The 23,248-nt window shown below is 38.6% G+C and overlaps 1 pseudogene; it reads right to left on the reverse strand.

Annotated features, from left to right (window-relative positions):
- Positions 1–16,607: 16,607 nt before the first annotated feature.
- On the reverse strand, positions 16,608–23,033 carry LOC116625016 (annotated as a pseudogene).
- Between the last annotated feature and the right edge of the window lie 215 nt (positions 23,034–23,248).

A 23,248-nucleotide genomic window follows, 5' to 3' on the forward strand; every position in this document is an offset into this window, starting at 1 on the left:
ACTAGCTCTTTAAATAGACTCTGTCAATACCTTAAAAAATAAAGGACTACATTTTCCATTCTTTTATATATACATATTTCATATCATGTCTTATTTGTTCCCTGCTCCCAGATATCCGATAACTTTAGGACCTGTCAATGACCACTTGAAGCATGTTCAACCCAGGGCTCTGAAAATTTGAGCATGTTTCAAATTGGATAAAAAAGATTCTGAATAAAAGTCTTTCTCTTCCTAATATATTATACTTGTAAAGAAGCACATTAGATCTGTCAGATGTAAATATTCACTAATTGAATTTGTTGCCAATGTTACAAGCAAATTACAATGGCTGATTTGGACTTCAGGAGCACTAAGATTCTCACTGAAGTGCCTTAGTTACTTAGATGTTTTTAAAATGTGTTGTATTATGTTGCAATTTCATCTACTCAACTGAGCCAGCCAGGCAAAAACAAATCCACCTGAGTGCCTAAGAGAGCTGGTCATAAATCTATAGCTCAGTTTTGATCTTTAGGAGAAAAAAAACAAATCTAATAACACAGATTGCTCCAACTGTTCTCTAGTACCCTCAGGATTTCAAACTTCCGTAAAATCAAACACCCACCACCACCACCAAACGGAATTCATTTGCTGGAAGGACAAATGCAAGTCAGTAGGTTTCTGAGAGGTCATGTTGAGACATTCCATTTTCAAGGTTTAACTTAACTCGTTTCCAAACTGCTGTTTATTGGCAAAATGAATTGAAAGTCCATTAAAGATTTTCTATCCTTCCACCTCTTCTGGTTATGAAGCCTGGCTTTAGTCTCAGAGGTAGATAATTCAGCCTACAAGTCATCAAAGAAACAAAACCAGCTCTACTTTCTTCATCTAGTACTTGTTGCAGTAGGTACATCATTCCTGCTGATATCCTGACATATTTTTTAAAAAGGAAAATTTTCAAAAACCATGAAAGTACATATTATTTTATCACTTTTCCTCATTTATCACTTTTCAGTGAAATATTATTGTACATTTTAGAGAACCTTAAAACTGGTTTTGTAGAAAGAAAATTTAAACATTTCTAGGTATGTTTAGTGTTTGTCCACAACAAATTTAAGATTTAAGAGCTTAATTTATAAGAATGAATAGTGTTTGCCTATGGAATAAAAATTAAAGGAAAATGCATATTAACTGTAATTAAAATAGTCTATAACCAAATTGGTCAGGTTGCCATTTCAGAAAGTGCGTATCATCAGTGTGCCTTTAGGTCATTTTTCCCATCTATATTGTAAATTTAGGTTCCTAGTAGAATTGAATAAAATATCTAAACTGTATAACAAAATATTTTCATACAGCTGAAAACCTCTTCAGCCATGAACTCAATAGGTTTTATGATTTGTTGTGAAATTTTCACCTAAGTTGTTACGTTTATAAGTAGAAGCTAAAAGCTTCTTCACTGCTTTCACATGATTAATAGTTTATTTGGGGGTGTATGGGTGGCTCAGTCAGGTGAGTGTATGACTTCAGTTCAGGCCTTGATGGGATCAAGCCCCACATTGGGCTCTGTTCTCAGCGGAGAGTCTGCTTGTCCCTCTGACCCTCCTCCCACTCATGCTATCTCTCTCTCTCTCTCTTAAGTAAATAAATAAAATCTTTAAATAATAATAATAATAGTTTATTTGGCTGGCATTTTCTCTTTAAAATTATTTTCTCTACTAACTTGTCCTCTAAGTACAAATAGAGAGAATCCCCTTGATTCTAAGTTTTTTGCACACCTTGTAAAAATGTAAAACGATAATGTGCACTGTTTCTCATACTCTCTGGTTCTATAAATCCTTCTTCATAATTCATCTCTAACATTGTTCTTACTGTGGTAAAGCTAATTGAAAAATAAAGGAATGAATGAGCTAGCATTGAAATTTTTTTTTTTTTTAAGATTTTATTCATTTATTTGACAGAGAGAGAGAGAGCACAGATAGTCAGAGCGGCAGGCAGAGGGAGAGGGAGAAGCAGGCCCCCCGCTGTGCAGTGAGCCCCATGCAGGGCTCGATCCCAAGGCCCTGGGATCATGACCTGAGCCGAAGGCAGACGCTTAACCGACTGACCCACTCAGGCGCCCCGCTAACATTGAAATTTTAAGAACAGTAGCTATTACTGCATAACGCCATGCAGAAGGGCAATATCTGTCTTTTCCTATAGCTAAAAACCATAGGAGGGCTCATTAGAATCACTCACTGTGATTAACTCTCTACATTGTAACTATGCAACTCTCAACATTACGAAGAAGTTAATAGGGTCCCTTGCCCAAACACAAAGGATAAGATGTGCTTAGAATGCAAAACTGTGGTTGATAATAGATGATGGGAAAAATAGACCAGAAAATGTCAGGCCTGGGAGTCAGCTCAGTGTGTGAGGTGCTGAAGGGATGAAGGATGGGATGAGGGGACCACAGACAAGAGATCAACTCTTCTAGAAAAATGTCTAGAGGGGAAAAAACCAAGAAATCAGGGTTTTGTGTCACCCAGTAAAAAAAGACAAGGAGAAGATTCCAAGAGATCATGTGGTAAACAGAATAATGGCCTCCCAAAGATGTCCGTGTTCTAATCCCTAGAACCTGTGAATATGTGACATTACATGACAAAAAGAATTAAGGTTGCACATGGAATTAAGATTGCTATTCAGATGACCTTAAAATAGGGAGATTTCCTGGATTAGCTGGGTAGACTCAATGTCATCACATGGGTCTTTAAAAGTGGAAAAAACAATAGGAAGGGAGTAAGAGAAAGAGATGTGACAAGGGAAATGGAGTCAGAGAGATGCTATGTTGTTGGCTTTGAAGATGGAAAGGAGGCCCCCAAGCCAAGGAATATGAGCCTCTAGAAGCTAGACAAAGCAAAGAAACAGATTCTCCCCTAGAACCTCAAGGAAGAAATGTAGTCCTACCAACACTTTGACTTTAGCCTGGTGTCAGACTTCTGACTTATAGAACTATGAAATCATAAATTTGTGTTGTTTTAAGCCACTAAATTTGTGGCATTTTGTTAGGCAGTAATCAAAAACTAACACAGAACTGTGCCCAAGAATTAAGACCAAATAAAAGAACAAACAGGGTATTCAATAAATGTTTGTTGAAAAAATGAAAAAATTAGTGAATAAAGGAATATGGGGCAGTTAGCAACCACATTCTGGGGTCCAGTCACACAACATGATGATAACACGTGATCCAGAGGCTCATCTTAGCATCATCTCCCCTGAACTTTCCCATTCTTTTGAGTGTGAATAAAACCTGTCTGGTGAAGATTATGTGTTTAAAAAAAAAAGGAGGAGCGCCTGGATGGCTCAGTTGGTTAAGCAGTCGACTCTTGATTTGGGGTCAGATCATGATCTTGGGGTCCTGGGATTGAGCCCCATGTTGGGCTCCACGCTCAGCAGGCAGTCTGCTGGAGATTCTCTCCCTCTCCCTCTGCCCCTCCCCCCACTCACACTCTTTCTCTCTCTCCCTCTCACTTAAATAAATAAATACATATTTAAAAGAAAGAGGAAGGAAGGGAGGGAGGGAGGGAGAGAGAGAGGGAGAGAAAGGAAGGAAGGAAGGAAGACAGGAAGGAAGGAAGGAAGGAAGGAAGAAAGAACATAAACAAGTATGTTAAGAGGTGCTCAACATCAGTAACCATCAGGGCAATGCAAATCAAAACCACAATGAGGTATCTCCTCACACCTGTTAGAATGACTATTATCAAAAAGATAAGAAAGCTGTAACAATGCTGGCAAGGATGTGAAGAAAAGGGAGCCCTTGTGCACTCTTGGTGGGAATGTAAACTGGTGCAGCCACTATGAAAACAGTATGGAGGTTCCTCCAAAACTAAAAAATGGAATGACTATATGATCCAGCAATTCCATTTCTGGATATATATCTGAAGAAAATTCAGTTACTATCTTAAAGAGGTATCTGCACCCCCCATGTTCATTGCAACATTATTTACAATAGCCAAGATATGGAAACAACCCAAGTGTCTATCAGAATGGATAAAGAAAATGTGATATATAGAAATATAGATAGACATACCACATTTATTTTATATATATAATTACATATCACATATACACTGCATTTATTATATGTACATATATATAACATATATGCAATATATATACAATGGAATTGTATTCAACCATAAGAAAGAAGTCTGGGGCACCTGGGTGGCTCAGTCAGTTAAGCATCTGCCTTCAGCTCAAGTAATAATCCCAGGGTCCTGGGATCAAACCCCATGTCTGGCTCCCTACTCAGCAGGGAGTCTGCTTCTCCCTCTCCCTCTGCCCCTCCCCCTGCTCATGCTCACTCTCTCTCTCATATAAATAAATAAAATATTTTTAGGGGCGCCTGGGTGGCTCAGTCGTTAAGCGTCTGCCTTCGGCTCAGGTCCTGATCCCAGGGTCCTGGGATCGAGCCCCGCGTCGGGCTCCCTGCTCCGCTGGAAGCCTGCTTCTCCCTCTCCCACTCCCCCTGCTTGTGTTCCCTCTCTCGCTGTGTCTTTCTCTGTCAAATAAATAAAATCTTTAAAAAAAAAAAAAAATATTTAAAAAAAAAAGATATCCGAGGGTGCCTGGGTAGCTCAGTCATTAAGCGTCTGCCTTCGGCTCAGGTCATGATCCCAGAGTCCTGGGATCGAGCCCCGCATCGGGCTTCCTGCTCCACGTGGAGCCTGCTTCTCCCTCTCCCACTCCCCCTGCTTGTGTTCCCTCTCTCGCTGTCTCTCTCTCTGTCAAATAAATAAAAAATAAATAATTTTTAAAAATTTAAAAAAAGAAATCCTGTCATTTGTAATGACATGGATGAAACTTGAGGGCATTATACTAAGTGAAATAAGTCTGAGAAAGACAAATACTGTACAATCTCACTTACATGTGGAACCTAAAAAAACCAAATGCATAGAAACAGGGAATAGATGGGTGGTTGCCAGAGGTGGAGGGTTGAAGGGATAGAGAAAATGGGTGAAGGTGGTCAAGGGATACACATTTCCAGTGATAAGATAAATAAGTTCTGGAGACATCATGTACAGCTTGATGACAAAATTAACGATGCTGTATTGTATATTTGAAAGTTACTAGGAGAGCATATATTAAAAGTTCTCAGGGGCACCTGGGTGGCTCAATTGTTAAGCGTCTGCCTTCGGCTCAGTTCATGATCCCAGGGTCCTGGGATCGAGCCCCACATCGGGCTCCCTGCTCCATGGGAAGCCTGCTTCTCCTTCTCCCACTCCCCCTGCTTGTGTTCCCTCTCTCGCTCTGTCTCTCTCTGTCAAATAAATAGGTAAAATCTTAAAAAAAAAAAAAAAGTTCTCAGGGCGCCTGGGTGGCTCAGTTGTTAACTGTCCGCCTTCGGCTCAGGTCATGATCCCAGGGCCCTGGGATCGAGCCCCGCATCAGGCTCCCTGCTCCACGGGAAGCCTGCTTCTCCCTCTCCCACTCCCTCTGCTTGTGTTCCCTCTCTCGCTGTGTCTCTCTCTGTCAAATAAATAAATAAAATCTTAAAAAAAAAAGTTCTCACCGCATAAACACACAAAAATTGCTGCTATATGAGATGATGGATGTGTCAACTAACCTTATTGTGATAATCATTTTGATATATATATATATATATATATAATCATTATGTTGTACACTTTAAACTTATACAATGTTATATGTCAATTATATCTCAATAAATCCAGAAAAATAAAAATAAAAATCAGGCTTATCGTCCAATTCCTTAAGTTATTGTGGTAACTGATCAAGACTGAAAAAATGGTATTACCTTGTAACTACTGACCTTTTGTCCAACAATTAGCCCCACCTCACTCCACCCCCTTTCTCCATACAAAACATCTACCAGCCCTATTACTTTACCAGGCCCTTGTTTCTCCCAGGTCTTCCACCTTGCTCCTGCCTCTGCCTGGCAGGCTCTCCAGGACTCCCCTGTCTACTCGCTAATTTCTATCATCATCTCTCTTACAGGTTTCCTCAAAGAAATATCCATTTGGCTACTGATTGGGTGTAGCCCCTACTGCATATTCCCATAGACTCTCATATACTCCATGAGATTTATTTAGTGACTGATATTTCCCAGTACACCCTAGAGCAGGAACACGGGTTCAGCCCAAGAATCTAGAAGAGTGCCTGTGTCAACCATATTCCTATCAATACAAATCCATCCTTGCTGATTTCATGACTGAACAGGCTCTCCTGGGCTTCCACAAGTGCTCCAAAAAGGTAGGCATAATGTCTCCCTTGCTCATCATTGACTCCTCAACGTTGGACATTGCACCTGACATGAGATGGTGTCTAGAGCATTTTCAGAGGATTAAAAAACTAAAAGACCAAACAATAAAATCTAGGTCTTTTCAAGACATTTATTCTTGTATTCCAATTTTCATTCCTGTCACCAAGATGAGTGTTTTCATTTCTGTCACCAATAGATCAATATACTATTGATGTTCTCTTCAAAGTGACAGTAATACTGCCTTTTATACTTTTCCTTTCCAGCAAGAAGATCAAAAATATTTTACAACCTATATTTTCAGCTTTAGTATATGAGTAACCTAAAATTATATCATGTCATATGTTTGTGTACATATAAACATATACGTACAGTGTATCAGTCAGGATCCTCCAAAGAAACAGAACCAATTGGAGATGATAGATGATACATAGATAGATAGATAGATAGATAGATAGATAGATAGATAGATAGATAGATAGTCATAAGGCATTGCTCTTGTGATTATGGAGAAGTCCCACAATCTGTCATCTGCAGGCTGGAGACCCCAGAAAGCCAGTGATATAGTTTCATTCCAAGTCCAAAGGTCTGAGAATCAGGAGAACTGATGGTGTAAGTCTAGTCCAAGGGCAGAAGAAGACTAACGTCCCACGTCATCAGTCAAGCAGAGATAGCAAATTATTCCTTATCCCACCTGTTATTCTATTGAGGTGCTCAAAAGATTGGATGATGCTCATCCAAATTGGGGAGAGCAATCTGCTTTACTCAGTCTATGAATTGAAATGCTAATCTTTTCTGGCAACACCCCCAGAAATAATTTTTAAGATATTTATCTGGGCATCCTATGGTCTAGTTGACAAATATAAGTAACTATCACACACACACACACACACACACACACATTTCATTTTATTTTCAAATAATCTTTATTTTTGCTAATGTGTTTTATTCTAGACTCATGGAATGTTCCTTCACTCTCAAGAGATTTCTGGATTCAGATGGCTGAATGAAGCTATACTGATTCTCTCTCTTGCAATACCACATGAATTAAAGTACACTTATGTCAAAATTAACAAAATAAGTTCACCAGTAGTACTCAAAAAGAAGGGGGGGCAGAGTCTAAATATATTAATTTCCAAAGAAAAGGTGTCCAAGAAAAAGAACTTAAAGCAGAATCAGGTAGCACAGCATGATGAGTCCTACCTTTACCCTTCACATCCTGATCACAGGCTAGTCAGTCATCAAAAGCATGACATTTCTTACTAATACCTCCATGTGCTCATTTTCTATAGTTGCCATAACAAATGAGCACAATTTAGCAGCTTAAAACAACACAAATCTATTAACTCACAGTCCCGCAGGTCAGGAGTCTGGTGAGCTCAGCTGGTTCCTCTGGCCTGAGTTTCACAGGCTGAGATAAACTTGTTGTCAAGCTGGACCTTTATCTGGATGTTCTGACGAGGGAGTCTGTTTCCAAACTCATTCAGGCTATCGACAGAATTCAGTTATTCAGGCAGAGGTAAGGTCCCTGTTTCCTTCCTGGCTGTCAACTGGGAGCTTCTCTCAGCTCTGTAAGACCACCAGAATTCCTCGTCATGTTGCCCTTCCATCTTCAAACCAGAGAATTCCTGTTGAGTCCTCATCATGGTTTGAATCTCTTTGACTTCTTTTTTTGCCACATCTCTTCTGCCTCCAGTTAGAGAAAGTCTCTGCTTTTCAATGCTCATGTATTTAGATTGGGCCATTTTGGATAATCCAGGATAATCTCCCTATTTAATGGTCATCTGCAAAGACTTCTTTGCCATGTAACATAACATATTCACAGGTTCCAGAGATTAAGGCATAGACATCCTTGGCAGGGGACAGGGACATTCTGTCAGCCATACCAACATTTAAAAGGCTAAATGCAAAGGGGTGGAGATATCATCTTTCCCTTCCTCTAAGTCAAGAATACGACAAATGACTTCTAGAGAGAAATTTGTGAAAAATTGTCAGAAAACAAGATCCCAGGGCTACACATACCAAATTGAGGATCCCACCTGAAATGCAAAGATATTCTTTCCCAGGAATGGAATACAACCCCCAACTAGGTAGAGTAGATCCTGGAGTGGTTCCACTGGTTTATACAATCTTGGAAGTGACAGCAGAGCTCAGGTGTTCTAATAATGGTGAGAGCTTAGCTTGAGTGCTTCCTCCTGGCTGCCATTGTGTTTTGGTGCCACAAAAAGTAGAAGGATCACCAAAAATTCAGTACTCAAACTGTGCAGCAACGGAGGAAGTACATATGTCAAAGGTAAGGTGCAAAGAGAGGTCAAGAATCCTCCCACACTCTACCAGATTAAATAAAATGTTGTGGCAGAGCCACCTAAGCATGCTTAATCTGGAAAAAGGATGGCATGGCAAGTCTGCAAGCTAACAGAGGAAGGAAAAAAGAAAGCAAGGAAGGAAGGAAAGGGGGGAAAGAAGGAAGGATTGAGGGAAAGAGGGGAAGAAATTAGCATATAGAAGACAGGAAAAAATATGTGTAACCTAAGGGGGAAAAATTCCCAAGTGCTTCAAATTATTTAGAACATTAACAAATTTGCTCAAAGATAGATTTTTTTTAAAGAAGAAGATGAGAAGATTGCAGATTTAATGAGACTATTTGAGGACCTAAACACGATTATCAAAGACCTGATGGGTGGATTTTCAAACAGGAGACTATTACACATGGATACAGACAGAATAATTGACATGGAGGAAAGATAGAGACAGTCATGCTGAAGACAGATGAAAAAGAGATTAAAGCAATCAGAGAGAACCTAAAAATGATGAAATCTACGTAAACATAGTATGGCATAATTGGTGTCTGAAGCAGAAAAACCCCCACTAACATTGAAGTAACCCTGTTAATGAAAGAAAATATTCAATGACCCTCCTTAAAGATGGTTAGTCAGACTTTATTCAGGACCATAGTGACAAGTATAGGGACCACATCAATGGGATTTTACAGTGGGGGAGAGAGATTCAAATAAGCACAAGTGGTACTTTACAGCCAAGGAGCAGGGTGGATGGAGGAATATCATAAATCCCCTTGACCTCAGCTCTCAAGTCATATTTTCCAGCTTTTCAATAATGATATTAAATTCCATTAACCTGTCTCCTAGGTTTGCTTGCTTGCTTTCAAATTTGGGAGAGAAAGAAATGGGTAATATTTACCCATCCTCTTAAATCCAGCAAAATATCTTCTATTAAAAATATTCAAAAAAAATATTCAAAGATACAATACAGAAAAATCTTTCTAAAATGGAGAAAAAACTTGAATATGCCAAGCCAAAGAGTGTGTGTTGTGGGGCACCTGGGTGGCTCAGTTGATTAAGTGTCTGCCTTTGGCTCAGGTCATGATCCCAGGGTCCTGGGATCGAGCCCAGCATCAGCCTCCCTGCTCAATGGGGAGTCTGCTTCTCCCTCTGCCCACATACTGCCACAGTAGGCCCACACTGGGCGTAGAGCACACCAATAAAAAAAATTCAAATTTAAATTTTTAAAATTGAAAAAAAATCCATCACCTAGGCCAAGATTGAGAACATTAACATTAACTTACATTTTCCCTTATCCTCCCCATTCTATTCTCCTACCACACACCTGGAGGTAACCACAGTCCTCAATTTTGTGTTTATCATTTTCCCACTTTTTAAAATAATGTTTACATATCATCATGTTTAACTAAACAATGTCTATTTTACTTGTTTTTTAACTTTAGAAAACATTAGTTTTACAGATGACTTTAACATCATTTTGTCAAATCTGCCACTGAAAGTTTTACAACTCTAACTGAAATGCATCATATTTATAAATGATTTGGGAAAAATTATTCATATATTAGTGGTTATTATCATTTTCATTTATAATGTGTGTCTCCCTCTCCTGTTGCTCTTATTGTTTTCTTTCAGATCTGTCTAATAATTGGCCATTTCAACGGACTGTGTTTTAAATGTATTTCCTAGAATTTGTTTTTAAATTCATAATTTTCTGCTTTAATCTTTTTTGTTCTATCCTACTGATTTCCTTAAATTCCTATACTGCCCTATTTTAACTTCTTATATTAACACTCAGCCTGTTTAACCTTCATTTTTCTTCTTTAATAAATAACACATTTAAAATTCTCAAGTACAGTCATGATTTTGGCTGTCATGCTATTCTCATTATCCTATAATTGCAATTTTGTTTTCCTTTAGACCCGAAGCTACTCAGGATAATTTTTTTTAATTACCAAGTAACTGAGTCTTTAAAAAAAAAAAAAGTTTCATTCATTTACTTGAGCGAGAGAGAGTGCTCTAGCAGGGGAGGAGCAGAGGAAGAGAATCCCAAGCAGACTCCCCACCGAGCATGGAATCTGACACGGAGCTCCATCTCACAATCCTGAGATCATGACCTGAGCCTAAACCAAGAGTCGGACACTTAACCAACTGAACCACCCAGGCGGCCCTCCAAGTGATTGAGTTTTTAAGTCAAACTTACATTGTTTATATTTCCTTTTTTACTAAGTATGTTCAGGGATTGTGTCCTGTAAATTTCTGCTTTTTTTAATAACGTATGAAGTTTATGTGTTCTAATATGTGATCATGCTTTAATGTTTTATGAATATGGTCTCTGTTTACAGAATACAAAAATTTCTAATATCTATGTTATTTAAGTGGTTATTAGTGAAAGAATACCTAGATAGATGTCTAGATATCTAGAACATGGTTTAAAACACAACAGCAGGGGCTGCTGGGTGGCTCAGTCAGTTAAGTGTCCAACTCTTGATTTCAGGTCATGATCTCAGGGTTGTGAGATCCAGCTCCACGTAGGGCTCCATACTGGGCATGGAGTCTACTTAAGGTTCTCTCTCTCCCTCCCCTCCCCCTCTCTCCTCCTCCCTCTCCTCCCTCTCTAAAAACAAGCAAACAAAAAAACAACAACACACACAACAGCAATAACTCGAGCACCTGGGTGGCTCAGTTGGTTAAGCGTCTGCCTTCAGCTCAAGTCATGATCCTAGGGTCCTGCGATCCAGCCCCACATCAGGCTCCCTGCTCAGTGGGGAGCCTGTTTCTCCCTCTCCCTCTGCTCCTCCACCCTCTGCTTGTGCTCTCTCTCTCCCCCTCACTCTCTCTCTCAAATAAATAAAATCTTAAATAAATAAATAAATAACAACAGCAATAACTCATTAATTAAATATACACATACATAAAGGGATAGACATAGGTGAACAGGGGATGACAAAATGTGAATCTTACCCTTTATCAATGTAGATTGGTCATGGTTTTGCTTTAGATGCCCACTTTCTGTTTGTTTGCACTGACCTTTGCTTATTCTTTAACTTTTAATTTTTTGGGTGATTTTTCTTGAATGGTATCTTTTTTCAACATTATCTTGATGACTTTTTAAAATCCTACATGAGGAGCTCCTGAGTGACTCAGTTGGCTAAGCACCCAACTGGTGGTTTCGTTCAGGTCATGATCTCACGTCATGATCTCATGGGTCGTGGGATAGACCCCTGAGTCAGGCTCTGTGCTCAGCAGTGAGTCTGCTCGGGATTTTCTCTCTCTGCCCCTCCCCCACTCATTCTCTCTCTCTCTCTCTCTCTCTCTCTCTCTCTCTCATCTTCTTTCTCTAAAATAAATCAATAAATCTTTTTAAAAATCCTACATGAACTTTTTGTTCTTTTAATAAAGAAGTTTAACTCATTTGTAAATATTGTTATAATGTATATATTTCATATTAATTCTATCCTTTAATGCTGTTTTTTAATCATTTCTTATTTATTCTTTACCACATCAGTCAGCTCTCTATGCTAGTCTTAATATATAGGAAAATATGTCCTATTTTTTAAAATGCTATAAATAGTTATGTTTATGTTTTAAAAAAATTTTAACCTGTAAATACAAACTTCAGAATCAGAAGTGAAACTCATATATTCAGTCAACAAATACATATTGAGCCCTTACTCTATGCCAACCACTGTGATAAAATTTGAAAATCAAATGCCAAAAATGATAAACCTAGCCTTTGTCCATATGCATCTTAAAATCTAGTTGAAATAAAAGCAAGTGAACAGGTATTTACAACACAGTATTTTAAAGACAATTAAAGAAAAGCAAAAGATGCTACAGATACCCATAAAAGAGACCCCATCTTGACTAAAATGTTCAGAGAACATTTTATGAAAGAAGCTACATCTAAGCTAAGACCATAAGACTGAGTGGGAGTTAGTCAAAATCTTTTAAGCTATCTTATTTAATTTAGAACATGTTTAATCCTCAGCCCTACCATCATTACTTGTCAGTTTTTATTCATAATATTTTACATTTTAGGGGTGCCTGGGGTGGCTCAGTTAAGCGTCCCACTCTTGGTTTCAGCTCAGGTCATGATCTCAGGGTCGTGAGCATCAGGCTCAGAGTTCAGTGTGGAGTCTGCTGGAGATTCTCTCTCCTTCTCCCTCTGGCCCTCCCCCCACTCACATGCTCGCTCGCTCTCTCTCTCTCTCTCAAATAAATAAATAAATCTTTAAAAAATAATAACAATAATATCTTGCATTTTATATTTATATATTTACCATTATTTTAGTTTAGCATTGTTGCATCCTATATTTTCACTTTCAGGAGAAATTGTTGACATTTTTCTTTCTCAGATTCTAATAAAATGAGTTAGATGTATCTTTATTTTAATTAGCTCTCATGCTCATATCCAGGCCTTGTAAGTTGTTGTCTCCCTATTCTTTAGTTATTATTTTCCCTGGAAAATTCTGGTTATGTATTTTCCCCTGAGCTCTGTATCTAATTCTTCTTCCATGTCTTTAGGGATATCATTAAATTAATTATCCCTTCTTGACTGTATCCCTAGCTCTCTCTCTCTCTCTCTTTTCCTTCAGCATATAAATATTCTTCCCACTTTTTCTGTTTGAAAAGCCTTCTCCTTGACCCTCTTGTTTCTTGTAGCTACAACTCTATATCATTCTCTCTAATGCCTATTTCCTGCTTGAAAAACTTGTCTACAATGTTATGGGCTCAATTTGTAAACACTTCATCTGCTCTTCAAACCACTGCTGTCAGCCAGTTTCTATCCTCACCCTCTCCTGACACTGCTATCACCAACATCATGAAAGACCTTCTTGTTGCCAGATGGAAAGAAAATTTAAAAATTTTTGTTACTGGACTTCCCTGCCACACCTAACTCTGGAGGGCATCTCCCTGTGTCATTCTGTCCTCCTCAGCTGGCTCCCCTCAGCTGGAGCCCCTCAGCTGGCTCCTCAGTTGGCTTTTAAGACCCTTTCATGGTTTTTCTCCTTTCTTGTCCCTCTACTTTCTCCTCTTCCTTCAGTCATCTCTTAAGTTTTAAGGTTCTCAGACTTTCAAAAAGCCTCTCTTCTTAGCTCCTCCTCTCACACAAATACGTTTCCTAAACTGGTATTATATCATCTCCAGGACATCAAATAATGCCTATATGCCAGTAACTCCAAAATATATATATCTGAAACCAAAATGAGCGCTCTGGGCTCCAAATCATTATATCTAATTGTGCACTCATCTCTCCATTTTGATGTCCATTGAGTATCTTAGTTCAGTGTGATCATCTTCTTTCCAATACCCTCTTCATATATATTCCTTGCATTTTTCTCTTCTCCCAAACCAGAAACCTAAGAGTCACCCTTGATTCATCCTTCTCCCTGACCCATATGGTCAGGCATCAATACTAGTATTTCTACCTTTCAAATTTATACCTTCTTCTCTGGCTCCCTGCTACTGACATAATTCAGGTTCTCATAATATATCAGTGGATCATTGTCAAGGTCTTCCATTATCTCCATTCTTGCTCTACCCAATCCACTCATTAGATTCCTCCCAGAACTATTTCCCTAAAACACAAATATGATCATTCCACTTACGCACTTACATCTTTCAGTAACTCTTCACTGCCTTGAATATAACATGCAACCCCCTTAACCTGGTATACAACATAGTTCCTGATCTGGCCCCTTCTAGTAATTGCAGTCTTATCACTACCAACTCATACAGACAGGCTCACACAACCATTTTCCCTAACAAGGCACTTTTTCTCTTTGCATATGTAGTTCCCTCTAACTGGAAAAAAATTTAAAATCTGACTTGTCCTTCTTTACCTGGCCAACTCCCACTCATCCCTTTGGATAACTCCTACCAGGGGCTGTGTCTGACAATTCCATCCCCCAATGTAGGTTACATATTATTTTCAAATGTTTATATCACTGTTGTAATCAATTTTATTGTAACAGTTATAATATTTAAAATTAGTCTCTGATATGCAACTAGGAATTCAATGAGGATAGGAATCGTGTCTTTTATTTATTTATTTTTTTTTAAGATTTTATTTATTTATTTGAGAGAGAGAGAGTGAGAGACAGAGAGCATGAGAGGGAGGAGGGTCAGAGGGAGAAGCAGACTCCCTGCCGAGCAGGGAGCCCGATGCGGGACTTGATCCCGGGACTCCAGGATCATGACCTGAGCCGAAGGCAGTCGCTTAACCAACTGAGCCACCCAGGCGCCCAAAGGAATCGTGTCTTTTAAATCTCCCTGCCCTGAGAGCCTATCACCAGTGCTCCGTGATCAAGAAATAGGTATACAGATTTACATGAATGAAGACAAGTAGCTCAAAACAGATGTATTATAAGGACATACAGGAAAATGGCCAAATCATGAAAAATCTTGTATGTTAGATAAGGTCTTTGAAAGTCATCAAAGTCATTTCAACAGGAAGTGATATGATCAAATGTACATGTTTAAAACCTCATCTTCGTGGCCATATAGTGAATAGACCATAGAAGGTTAGAACTGGAGGGAGCAAGAGACTTTGAAATGGTACAAGTGAACAGTTGTGAAAACCAAGTTGATGACAGTGAGGATGGACGGTGTAAAACTGATACAAAAGATATTTGGAAAGTAAAGTGAATTGAACTAAATGACCAATTAAATATAGGGGTTAATGAGGCATTTAGAACCAAGAACATCTCCAAGACTCCTGGCTTGTGTGACTAGGGAGATGGATCATTTATTTTGTAAATCATCAAATCATATTAAGCCTATACTCTAAACAGGCAATACGCCAGTTGCTAAGACCACAACATAAATAAACAAAATACAGTCCCTGCCCTCCAGAGTGTGTAGTGAAAGAGACAAAAATGTAATAAAACATAATAAATGTTATTAAAGATCTATACGCAAGGTCCTATGGGGGAAAAAAAAGACAGTGCTTTACTCTGCTTGGGAATGAGTAGTACATAAAACTAATCAGAATCAAACTCTAAAAAGAATGACATACCATCAACTAAAATAGGGAATTCAGGACATGGGGCAGAATCTGAGGAAAGGAGGCATAACGTTTACTATTTGAAGTTGAGATTGAGTGGCTTGTTGGCTAATCGAGGTGACCTCCGTTAGGCAGTCAGGATCCAGAATTCATGGAAAAGAGCTGAGGGAGAGATCTCTTGCACTGGGATTATCACAAGGGCCTTGTATTCATTTGCTGTAGCTGCTGTAATGAATTACGTATTACACATTGTGGATGGCTTAAAACAATAGGAATTTATTCTCTCATAGTTCTGATGACCAGGAGTTCAAAATGAAGGTAATGGATAGGGCTGCCCTCCTTCTGGAGGCTCTAGGGGAGAGTCCTTCCTTGCCTCTTCCCGCTTCTGGAGGCTGTCAATACTCCTTCATTTGTGGCCTCCTCTTGTCCTCTTCTTCCGTCTGTCTCAAATCCCCCTCTGTCTTTCTCTTGTAAGGACACTTGTCATTAGATTTCAGGACCACCCGGATAATCCAGGATGATCTCCTCATCTCAAGACACTTTGCTTATTTATATCTACAAAGACCCTTTTTCCAAATAAGGTAACATTCACAGGTTCTGGGGATTAGGATGTGGACATATTGGGGCAGGGGAACCACATTCAACCCACTACAGGCCTCCTAACTGACCCCTCTTATTTGCCATTGCCTACCTCAGTCAGTATCTGATACTGCAGCCAGCAGGACTCAGTATTTAAACAGACACATAGATCAATCTCTTTGACCTCAGTTGGAGCACTTCTTACCCTCTGCCCCTCCCTCCCACTTGTACTCTCTCACTCTCACTTGCTCTCATATAAATAAATAAGATCTTTTAAAAAATAAAAAAATAAAATAAATCTCTTTCAATTAAAGTAGGTTAGGACACTGAAAATGGCTAACGTGTCAGGAGGTATGTGGATCAGTGCAGCCATGCCCATTTCAGCTCACTGAGAAAAGCACTTAAGCGCTGCTACAAAGAACAATGCTGAAGATTATTTATATAATCTCTAGGTTCATTAAAGTCCAGGCACTTTGGGGGTTTTTGAGCCTCAGACTTCCGTAATTTGTTGCAGATCTGGTGGAAGAATAGTCACCTCTTCAAAGTGCCCATTGTCTCCGCTCTCATGGTCTCTCATCATGAACTCAGAGTCCACAGCATGCCGACACATCAGAGCAAGAAGCTGTGGAAGTATCCAGACAGGGGTATGTTTTCTACACTAGAGGCTTCAAAGTTTCTTTGAGACCCTGGAAGTGGTTCTCTACAAGTACTATTCTCATCAGTGCTTGTTTGGGAAAGTTCAGACATACTGACAGGTTAGAAATTGGGCAGATAAACTGATTTAAGTTGAACTTCTACCAGCTTCTCAGTGAAAAACTCAAAGTACCTGCGGCAAGCATGTCTCTAGAAAGGTCTGTGGATTGAAATTGATCACCAAATTCTGGAGGTAGTGATGGTAGTTCATCAGGCACAGGAAATTCTTCTGCTGGGGGTAGAAAATCACTTACAATGTCATAACCTCCAGGGTCATAGTCTGTATCGATGGTATTTGGATCCGCTGAGTACAAGGGTGTCTACTCATCAATAACCACATCATTGGGGAATTCTTGTATATCTGGCAGAGGAACACTTGGCATCGAATCTGATGTATCCCAGTGATACCCACTGTCATACACCATTCACCCTGAAAGGAGCTAGACTACTTGAACGTGAGCAAATGGAGCAGACAAGTTAGCTTTTTTCCATGCTTCTTTCTGCCTCTCCCTTCTCAAAATACTTCATGAAAGGCTGTATTTTTGACAAAGCCTTCAAATAAAAGCATTGCAAAAACAAACAAAAAAACAGAAAACAAAACAAAAAAATGGTGACTCTAGGCATATATCTATATATACATATACCACTTCTTTATCCATTAATCAGTCAATGGACATTTGGGCTCTTTCCATAATTTGACTATTGTTAATAGTGCTGCTATAACACTGGGGTGCATGTGCCCCTTCAAATCAGCATTTTTGTATCCTTTGGGTAAATACCTACTAGTGCAATTGCTGGATTTTGGGTAGTTCCATTTTTAACTTTCTGGGAAACCTCCATAATGTTGTCCAGAGTAGCTGCACCGGTTTGCATTCACCAACAGTGTAGGAGGGTTCCCCTTTCTCTCCTTCTTCACCAACATCTGTTGTTTCCTGAGTTGTTAATTTTAGCCATTCTGACTAGTGTGAGGTGGTATCTCATTGCGATTATGATTTGTATTTCCCTGATGATAAGTGATGTTGAGCATTTTTTATGTGTCTTTTAGCCATTTATATGTCTTTGGAGAAATGTCTGTTCATGTCTTCTTCCCATTTCTTAACTGGATTATTTATTTTTTGGGTGTTAAGCTTTATAACTTCTTTATAGATTTTGGATACTAGCCCTTTATCTGATATGTCATCTGCAAATATCGTCTTCCATTCTGTAGGTTGCCTCTTAGTTTTGTTGACTGTTTCCTCTGCTATGCAGAAGTTTTTATCTTGATGAAGTCCAAATATTTCATTTTTGCTTTTGTTTCCCTTGCCTCTGGAGATGTGTCTAGTAAGAAGTGCTCCAACCGACGTCAAAGAGATTGCTGCCTGTGTTCTCCTTCAGGATTTTGGTTGTTTCCTGTCTCACATTTAGGTCTTTCATCCATTTTGAGTTTATTTTTGTGTACAGTGTAAGAAAGTGGTCCAGTTTCAGTCTTCTGCATGTTGCTGTCCAGTTTTCCCAACACCATTTGTTGAAGAGACTGTCTTTGTTCCATTGGATATTCTTTCTTGCTTTGCTGAGATTAGTTGACCCTATAGTTGTGGGTCCATTTCTGGGCTCTCTATTCTGTTCCATTGATGTATGTGTCTGTTTTTGTGCCAGTACCATACTTTCTTGATGATTACAGCTTTGTAATAGAGCTTGAAGTCCGAAATTGTGATTCCTCCCACTTTGCTTTTCTTTTTCAACATACTTTGGCTGTTCAGTTTCTGATTCCATACAAATTTTAGAATTGTTTGTTCTAGCTCCTTGAAAAATGCTGGTGTTATTTGATAGGGATTGTATTGAATGCATATATTGCTTTGGGCAGTATAGACATTTTAACAATATTTGTTCTTCCAATCCATGAGCATGGAACGTTTTTCCATTTTTTTGTGTGTCTTCTTCAATTTCTTTCATAAGTGTTCTATAGTTTTCAGAGTACAGATCTTTTACCTCTTTAGTTGGATGTATTCCTAAGTATCTTATGGGTTCGGTGCAATTGTAAATGGGATCAGTTCCTTAATTTCTCTTTCTGCTGCTTCATTATTGGTGTATAGAAATGCAACAGATTTCTGCACATTGATTTTATATCCTGCGACTTTGCTGAATTCATGTATCAGTTCTAGCAATTTTTTGGTGGAGTCTTTCAGGTTTCCTACATAGAATATCATGTCATCTGCAAATAGTGAAAGTTTGACTTCTTCCTTGCCAATTTGGATGCCTTTTATTTCTTTTGTGGTCTGATTGCTGAGGCCAGGACTTCCAGTACTATGTTAAATAGTAATGGTGAGAGTGGACATCCCTGTTGTGTTTCTGACCTTAGGGGAAAAGCTCTCAGCTTCCCCTAAGGTCAGAAAAGCTGAGGATGATATTAGCTTGGGTCTTTCATATATGGCCTTTAGGATGTTGAGATATATTCCTTCTATCCCTACTTTCTTGAGGGTTTTTATCAAGAAAGGATGCTGTATTTTGTCAAATGATTTTTCTGCATCTATTGAGAGGGTCATATGGTTCTTACCCTTTCTTTTATTAATGTGGTGTATCACATTGATTGATTTGCAGATATTGAACCACCCCTGCAGCCCAGGAATAAATCCCACTTGATTGTGATGAATAATTCTTTTAATGTATGGTTGGATTTAACTTGCTAGTATATTGTTGAGAATTTTTGCATCTATTTCCTCAAGGATATTCGTCTGTAATTCTCCTTTTCAGTGGGGTCTTTGGTTTTGGAATCGAGGTAATGCTAGCCTCATAGGATGAGTTTGGAAGGGTTCCTTCCATTTCTATTTTTTGGCACAATTTCAGAAGAATAGGTATTAATTCTTCTTTAAATGTTTGGTAGAATTCCCCTGGGAAGTCTTCCGATCCTGGACTCTTGTTTGTTGGGAGATTTTTGATTACTGATTCAATTTCTTTGCTGGCTATGGGTCTATTCAAATTTTCCATTTCTTCCTGTTTCAGTTTTGGTAGTTTATATGTTTCTAGGAATTTATCCCTTTCTTCCAGATTACCCAATTTGTTAGCATATAATTGCTCATAATATTTTCTTATAATTGTTTGTATTTCTGTGGTGTTGGTTGTGATTTCTCCTTTTTCATTCATGATTTTATTTTTTTGTTGGGTTCTTTCTCTTTTCTCTTTGATAAGTCTAGTTAAGGGTTTAGCAATTTTGCTAATTCTTTCAAAGAACCAGCTCCTAGTTTCATTGATATGTTCTTTTTTTTTTTTCCTATATCACTCATTGCTGCTCTAATCTTTATCATTTCCCTTCTTCTCCTGGTTTTAGGCTTTATTTGCTGTTCTTTTTCCAGCTCTTTTAGGTGTAAGGCTAGGTTGTTTATTTGAGACTTTTCTTACTTCTTGGGAAGGCCTGTATTGTTATATACTTCCCTCTTAGGACCACCTTTGCTGCATCCCAAAGGTTTTGGACTGTCATGTTTTCATTTTCATTTGGTTCCATGTATTTTTTATTTCTTCTTTAATTTCCTGGCTAACCCATTCATTCTTTAGTAGGATGTTCTTTAACCTCCATGTATTTGTGGTCTTTCCAAATTTTTTCTTGTAGTTGACTTCAAGTTTCATAGTGTTGTGGTCTGAAAATATGATCCACCAGAAGCTCTCAGTCTTTTTGTACTGGTTGAGGTCTGATTTGTGACCCAGTATGTGATCTATTCTGGAGAATGTTCCGTGTGCACTTGAAAAGAATGTGTATTCTGCTGCTTTAGGATGAAATGCTCTGAATATATGTAAGTCCATCTGGTCCAGTATGTCATTCAAAGCCATTGTTTCCTTGTTGATCTGCTTAGATGATCTGTCCATTGCTGTAAGTGGGGTGTTAAAGTCCCCTACTATTATTGTATTATTATCAATGAGTTTCTGTAAGTTTGTTATTAATTGATTTATATATTTGGCTGCTCCCAAGTTGGGAGCATAAATGTTTACAATTGTAAAATCTTCTTATTGGATAGACCCCTTTATTATGATATAGTGCCCTTCCTCATCTCTTATTACAGTCTTTGGCTTAAAATCTAGTCTGTCTGATATAAGTATGGTTACTCCAGCTTTGTTGTGATGTCCATTAGCATGATAGATAGTTCACCAACCCCTCACTTTCAATCTGGTAGTGTCTTTGGGTCTAAAATGAGTCTCTTACAAGCAGTATATTGATGGGTCTTTTTTTTAAATCCATTCTGATATCCTATGTCTTTTGATTGGAGCATTTAGTCCATTTACATTCAGAGTAATTATTGATAGATATGAATTTAGTGGCATTGTATTACCTGTAACGTTAACATTTTAATACAGAGAGTGTTAAAGCAGATCATTCTCCCTAATATGGATGGGCCTCATCCAATCAGTTGAAGATCTGAATAGAACAAAAAGCTGATCCTCCCCTATGAGAGGAAACTCCTGCCTGACTGCCTTTGAGCTGGGACATTGGCTTTTTCTTGCCTTCAAACTCAAACTGAAACATAGCTCTTTCTGGGTCTCAAGCCTGCCAGCTTTTGGACAGATTATACATTTGACTCTCCTAGTTCTCAGGCCTTAGGACCCAGACTGGAACTAAGCTAGATCTCCTGGGTTTCCAGCTTGCTGAGTCTTCTAGAAGATCTTGGGACTTGCCAGTGTCCCTAATCACATGTGCCATTTCTTTATAATAAATATATATGTATATACACACACCCTCTTGGTTCTGTTTCTCTGGAGAACCCTAATACACATATCTTTAACCTATTTATCTTGTCTATTGTCTGTCACCCACTAGAATGTAAAGATCATGAGGTCAAGAATTTTTCTGTCTTGATCAGGGGTCACTTGGTCATTTTTAGAGCCTAAAATATGTCTGGCACATTGTATGCATTCAAAAAATCTCTTATTGGATTAATTCTTGGGTATATATAGATCTGAGAATACTCAGAAAAACACTATATTTTCCTTTCAGTTTAAGTAACATAATACACAATATTTCTTATAATTTTTAATGGATTCTGGTTCACCTAAAATATAAATGATATTTGGCAGAAGAGTTGTATAAGAAAAGAATTAAAAGCACAGTACAATTTCAAAGAAAGACAGGGAGATTTTTAATCATACAGTATCAAGGAGTTAAATATCCAACCAAAAGAGGAAGGGACAGATAAGAACATCTTGTGAGAAGAAAATAAGTCAAAAATGGAATGTAACTGATAAGAAGTTTGAGATTATGTCTTCAGGATCAAATATGTTTACAAAGAAACTAATTAAAAGCTTCTGTAAATGTGTGTGCCTAATTATATTTTTAGAGTGCTTTTTCTGAAAGCTTTCTGATGTATGGACTATGAGGATTTTCTTAAGAAAGAAAAGGCCATTTAATTATATCATTTAAAAATTTGAAAGTTGCAGCTTCCAGATGAAGACTGTTGACTAAGCACGCACATTTAATTTTCTCGCCACCACAAATCCCTTTGAAATGACAGAATATAAAAATACGAGTAAATATAGCAATGCAAGAAAGCCAGGAAGGCTTGGACAGAAACAGTGAGGAATTTCTTGAAGATACAAAGGAGTTTAGATGGATGCTGAAACTTGAAAGCCAAATGTCCTCCCAAGAGGAGATATCAACAAGTGAGGGTTTCACTCAAAAAGTGAGTTTGTTTTTTGTTTCCAGAAGAAATTCTTGAAAAACTGAAAAGCGTAGGCAGCAAAACCTGAGCCATCTAGTAGGGCTATGAGCTGGTTGGTGAGATTAAGACCCCACAAGGCTCCAAATTCAAGGTGCAGTGGGGTACACATTAATCTCTATCTGCCAAGGCCCTCGTGCAGCAAAGAAAACCCACAGCTGAGAGAACAGGAGGTGACTCGCAGTTAATAAGGGATTTCAGTAAATTCCTGGAAGACACAAAGCATGAGGAGGAACAGTTATTGATAATCTAGAACAGAGGAAATTGCAGCCTAAAACTACACAGACAGAGGCTGTACCAACAGAAGGAGACTACCTGGTGTGCTGGTGGAAGTGAAGTATGGGTGGAAAAGCAAGAGGCTACAGGACAGTCAGTCCTTTCCTGACAGCCAGGTGTTTTTCCCAAAGGAAGAAAAAATGGGAAATTCTTCTCTTTAAAAATTGAATGAATTCTTTGAAAGAACAAAGCAGCTGGGGATCAGCCCCTCAGAGATCCCCCTCCAGCTTCCCTAAAGGAAAACTTGCCACTTGACATGTCCGACCCATGTTCGCAGACCCCATAGTCAGCCTTTCTGTCTTCTCACTTCTATTTTTTTTATTTTTTATTTTAGAGATAGGGAAGAGGGAGAAGGAGAGAGAGAATTTTTTTTTTTTAAGATTTTATTTATTTATTTGACAGAGAAAGACACAGTGAGAGAGGGAACACAAGCAGGGGGAGTGGGAGAGGGAGAAGCAGACTTCCCGCTGAGCAGGGAGCCCGA

Source organism: Phoca vitulina, unplaced genomic scaffold, assembly GCF_004348235.1.
Source record: "Phoca vitulina isolate PV1807 unplaced genomic scaffold, GSC_HSeal_1.0 scaffold72, whole genome shotgun sequence".
NCBI lineage: Eukaryota > Metazoa > Chordata > Mammalia > Carnivora > Phocidae > Phoca > Phoca vitulina.